The sequence below is a fragment of the Solanum stenotomum genome, chromosome 4 (genome assembly GCF_019186545.1).
Source record: "Solanum stenotomum isolate F172 chromosome 4, ASM1918654v1, whole genome shotgun sequence".
Lineage (NCBI taxonomy): Eukaryota > Viridiplantae > Streptophyta > Magnoliopsida > Solanales > Solanaceae > Solanum > Solanum stenotomum.
The window spans coordinates 7,583,164-7,589,427 of record NC_064285.1 but is presented as its reverse complement, the minus strand read 5'-3'; positions in this window follow the sequence as shown (position 1 = coordinate 7,589,427).

Sequence of the window (6,264 nt, the reverse complement as noted above, 5' to 3'; positions counted from 1 at the left end):
TTTCCAAAAAAAAAATAAAAAATCTATTTTTTCAAAAAAATTTTTTTTAACCCCCACCACCCCCAAAATGAGAGTGACATTTCCACTTTTAATTATATGGTCGAACACAATGTTGAGTGTTGACAATATATACTATTTTGATAAAATCTAGTAATTTTATTTTAGATCTTTAATGTATCTTGAAAGATTTATACATATATTTGATAGGAATTTGAGCCTATGTATAACTAATCCATATATTTTATTTATTTTCTTGGTTTTATGTTTTATATTCGTACTAGTAAATTTGTTTAAATAAATTAGCTTATAAATTATTTAGAGAGTGTTGTTTGTTACTAAATCAATCCAATTACAAATCAATACAATATTTCAAATGTGAGTTGTTTAACATTACTATGCAAATATATCACAAACCACATGACGTTTGTGATCTTAATTGAATGTATTATTTGTTGGTACATATAGTTTTCTAATTATTTGTATTTTGAACAATTTATAAATTTGCATACATATTACAACTACAACATTCAATTTTTATGTGTAACTGTAGATGGTTTATTCAATTATTCTATTATTTACCGTCTTTTCAGTATAAAAGTAGATGGTTTATCTTTTTTAAATTGAGAATTGACATTTTGCAATTTTTAATATGACAATTATTTATCTTCATATAATTCAAGTGAAAAATAGCAAATCTGACAACAAAATTGTTCTTCTCCTAACTAGTTAAAAGACCATAAAAAATAATATTATCCAATGATTATCTAGACTCAATTACATAATAATTCAAGGATATAATTAGAAAGAAATTTCTTTATAGAATTTTACTCCAAACACAAGATATGATGAAAAATAATGAACCAAACACTTAATAAAAATAAATCATGTATTACTAATTCATGCATTATTAATTCATATATTACCAATCCTGAATTATTAATTTTTATACCAACCGACTGAAACCAAATGTGGCCAATGTTGAGTCACTCGTTGAGTCATTGTAGTCACAATTCCTTTTGTCTTGAAGTGAAACAGGTAAACTTCCTACTTTAATATTTCCTCTGTCCCGATTCACTTGATATTTTTAAAATTTTGAAATTTAAATATATATTTTATTTTTATTGTAAATTTTTTAAATATTTTCAATTATCGATTATTATAATTTTAAATTAGAAATTTCATTTTTTTTTTTTATGTTAGATCAAACGATGCCACGAAAGCGCAAAAGTAGGTAGCATTTTGTATGTATGGTGATGGATGAGACCACGTAGTAAAGTTAATCGTGGGTTGATCACCTTCGAGTGTAGAGTTTAAGGGGCTCCATCTCCCACGTTGTTTGTTCCTAGTACAACCATTCCTAATTAATTATTCACCTCGTGCTTATATATGGGTGGTGTAGAATATGTCAAGGATTTTATATATCATTAGTGCATTTAATTTTATTAGGTTTGAAATTTAAAGTAGTATGTGGACATGCGTATTATTTGAAAAATAGTTAAATGTGTTAGTTTTTGACACGTGAATATATTTAAAGATCATATTCTCAAGATTTGATCAAATTTTATGATCAAACAGATATTTGAAAACAAACTTTCTAAATATATAATCAAAAACCTCATAAAGTTTTGAATCCCTAAATGAAGAAACTGCAATTGTGTAGGAATCATTAAAGGAAAAACATTTTTTTCTACCTGTAAATATGAGATTAAATAAAAAAAAAATCTTAGATTTGATTAAAAGTGAAAGGATTCCATCCATCACACGACTAGTGAAGAAGCTAAAGGGAGTTAAAAGGGTTCAATTATATCCCTGACCTTCATCAAATAATTATACTGCACAAATAAAAAATGAATTAATATTTTATATTATATATGAGCTATTGAATCATCTCGAAATAAGTGAATATTCTCTAGTATAATATTGTGTAAACAAGGTTAAAACATTGTCTTAAAAATTATCTCTATCGGAAAATTGTACAATATAAATAAGATAATACTACATTTTTGCTTGTATACAGTTTGTTGAATCACCTTGAAATAGGAAGTACTCTAATATAGTGATAAGTTGGTAACGACCTATTGTGTCATTATTATTAAAAATATATGTCGTAAAGGTATTGTCACAATCCAACCCTCTGGATCATGTGGACACATATGCTAATACCTAGATAAGAGAATCTTTACCAGTCTAACAGAATTAAAACATCTGGAAAATAGTGATTTACTACAAAGCTCTTCAACCTTAAGAAGAACAAAACTTTAGTAAACCTTTTTACAAGACTGAAAAACAACTGCAAGGAACTAGTCTAAACATGTACATGAGCTATTAAGAGAATATAATTTTATACATAAAAATGATTCACAATTTCCACCATAAGAAAGGAGGAGTAGAAGCTGTCGGAGATCATCATTGTCTCCACCTAGAAAACATAACTGAATTCATGTAATAGACAACTATGCCAAGTGACATAGCTAGAAGAGTATCAGTACAAACAACACGTAATGATAGGCATCATCAATCGCCTCAAACCTACCACATAATATAAAATAGACATTCAAAAGGAACATGCAATATGAAGTTACACTACCTCATTTCTCAATTCACATACACTCACCCTGGTAATTACCATAACTATGTACCTTAATTTCCGCCGCCCCCCCCACCCCCCGCCCCACAATCACGTCACTTTAAGCTTCCCCAAGCCTACATGTGGTACCACCCCAAGGCTTCTCGAGCCTACCTTGGAGGTTTTAAAGCCATCAAAGGTGTTTTCATTTTAATTAGGTGTTAATTATCTTATGATTAATTTACCTTTCGCATGTTATAACCGATTTGATGGTGGAGGGTTTCTTCTATTTAGGGGTTAGAGTAAGTGTTCCTATTACCCGATGGATTAGATGGTGACATAATTGGGTTCAATTTCTTTTCCTAATTTACATCAATTTTAATAGTTTACTCAATCACTTTATATGAAGTTTTGAATTGATGCAACGAAGAATTAATAGGAATATTTCATATTTTCTAAGAAGTGGTCAAAATATTACTACCATCTCCGACTCATATTAGATGGACACTTTCTATTTCATATGGTAATTAAGAAATTATTACTAGATTGATCAACTTGCTATTTTGCCCTTTGTTTATGTTAATTAGCCTCTTGCAAAGAGAAATTCTTTTGTTTAAACTTTTAAAGGTCATATTTATTATAGAGGTAAAATGTAAAAAAATTAATTAATTATATCCTAATTCAGTAAATAATCAAACAATATGAGATAAATATTTTTAATAAAATATCGATCTAGATATAATATGGGACATTGGGAGTAATTAATAACCTTTCTCCTCCCGTCAGAGCTCTAATTAATGTTTCCATCTACTTATGGGCACATCTTGAACTTTATTGAATTTATTGTAATGTGGACTTGTGTATTCCTACTTGCTAGGTACTATAATTACACAAAATTTAACTTATTCCTATTTTGTTTATATTCTTGCTATTTTCTTCGTTTAATAATAGTTGTTCACTATGCTATTTTGAAATGTTCAATAATATTTATTCATTTTATGAAATCAATGGATAATGGTACACTTACTTCCTATTTTATCTTTATAATTAATTGTAGTTATTTCTCTATTACATTTTCAAGACATATATTTATTATATTCAAAAGGTGATATAGTAAAATAATCTTTTTATTGATAGTTGTTTAAAAAGTGTGCAAAATCAACAATGGACAACTATTGTTGAACAGAGAGAGTATTACATATGATATAAAAGAGAAGTATTGAAAACACTCCTAAACTCAACGTGAATTATTAATTTCATCTCTAAACTATTGATAGCTTTAAAAATTTTCTTTTACTTGATTAGTTGAACTTAATACTTCATCGATCTTGCAACATGAGTGAAATACACCCGTAAATTTTCGCTAAATTTAGAGGTGTTTTCAACACTTCTCCCAACTTTACATATCTTAAGATAAATATCCAACATACTACAATAGGTCATTCTAGAAGCTTTCCTAAAAATCTAGGATATTTTGTAGTTCCAAAATATCAACTTTATTATTTCACACTTCCCTTAAAATGATTTTTTGAAAATTACCCCCTTAGTGAAGATCTAAACAGTTTTCTCGGACTTCTCATAGTTCTTCCAATGATGAAGGTTTTCTGTAATTGTTTTTGTCCTGCAAGGAAACAAGAATATGTATTGATAAAATCTCTATCTACATAGCGGGCTAGCTCTATAATAGTTTTGTATGGTCTTTTCAAACCATGTGTATGATCTCCTCCTTGTTAAGTTTCATATTGTTGAGTTATTAAGCTCCTCTTTTTTCTTAGCTTATCTATCAGATTTCAATATTTGCTCTGAGCCAGTGATTGATCCCGATATGTCAGATGATAGACAAGAGACTTCAAATTTCACTATATCTCCCTCAATGCATTCTTAAAAATAAATCGTTATTGTTAAATATAGTTTTAGACATTACATGGTCAAGATCAACTTATTTGATTTCTTTGATAACAACTATCATATCATCAGTATAAACATCTTCAAAAGTTTCTTGCTTCATACTGATGAAATTAGTGTCTTGCTTCTCCACGTGATCAACTATATTATCTTCTGAATTCTCGATTCAGTCTCTTTCAATGGAAATCATGACATCTTTTGTTCGAGCCTCACCTACTAAACACTTTCCCCAACCTTCTTTTTCTTCAACAACCTTTTGAGTCATATTACTCTCCGTGCCTCGACAATATCTTTTTATATGTCCTATTTTACCATACCGATTACATATGAGAGTCTTATAATTATTAGTAGACTCTCCTTCCTTTCTAGGTGATCTTGAATCACCTGAGGATCGAGTGTGTCATATATCTCTTGTTTTTCTTTTGAAGTTTCTCTTGTCACATCTGTGACGAATACACCAACCAACTATTTGCTAAAACTCCTATGACGAAAAAAAATTCTCAAACAAATGATATATATTCATATTTCAAACCACGAATGACAAATCTTCTCATTCGTGCTTCAGAGATAGCTTCGTCCGAATTCAATAAAGATATCTCAGAACATAAGTTCTTAATCTTTTAAAAATACTTGGCGAAAGAAAGATTATCCTGAGTGGTGTAAGCCAATTCATTCTCCAATATCTACAGTCGAGCTTCATTCTTCTTGTTGAACAAACGATTGAGGGTCCTCCATAATTCATGAGCTGACTTACACCTTATAATATGATAAAATAAATCGGAGGATATTGACCTCTTCAAGACAAACTCCACCTTAGCGTTAACTTGCTTCCACTTCTTATATATGATATTATTCTTTGATTTGTCGGCAGGAGGGACTTGCGTTAATCCCATTAACAACATCCCACAAATTCTCTCCCACAAGGTATGATTACATACATGTCTTTCATATCTTGTAATTGGACTGATTCAACAATTTCATCTCCAGTCCATTAACACGATCGCTCAAATCCATCTACACAAACTAGTTGAATGTATCACCAACCCGATATTGAAAAATAAAACTCAGAAGCCAACGTATGGCTATGATTCTGATACCATGTAGTGAATAGCAGAAGAAAAGTAGAATCGAAAAATCTTTTGCTAGCCCAAGATTGTTAGCTAAGATCGAAAGATTCAACTAAAGAAGAGAAAGTTAGAAGGAGGATGTGTATTTTGGATAAGAGAAATTTGTTATGAAAGAAACTTTTATTTGGGTTGTTCTTGGGTTCCGTACAAATGTATAAGACCGTTCCATATTTATACTTATTTATGGATGGTATTAGATACTACACAATCTAGACTATTCTATGATTTACAGCAAATATCTAATTCTCTAAAATCTACAAAAACAATATAGATACTTTTATCTCTTAACTATCAAATAAAAATCTAGAACTTCTAGACATATCTTAAGATAAATATCCAAGATACTACAATAGATCATTCTAGAAGCTTTTCTAAAAATTTAGGATTTTTGTAATTCCAAAAAATCAACTTCATTATTTCACAGTCATTAATTAAAAAGTTTGTCTAACAAAATTATTCTTTCAATAATTTAATATATTTTACTATTAATTTTCTTATAGGTAGATTGATTGATCAAATCACATTACAATATTTTTTTTGATTCTTTTAATTTCTGTTTTACATTCTTTCTGTCATGACCCAGATCGTCGTGATTGTCATCCACACTAACCCTCCGGTGGGAGAACCATTACTAGTACCCAACTAAGCAACTTAACGAAAAACTAA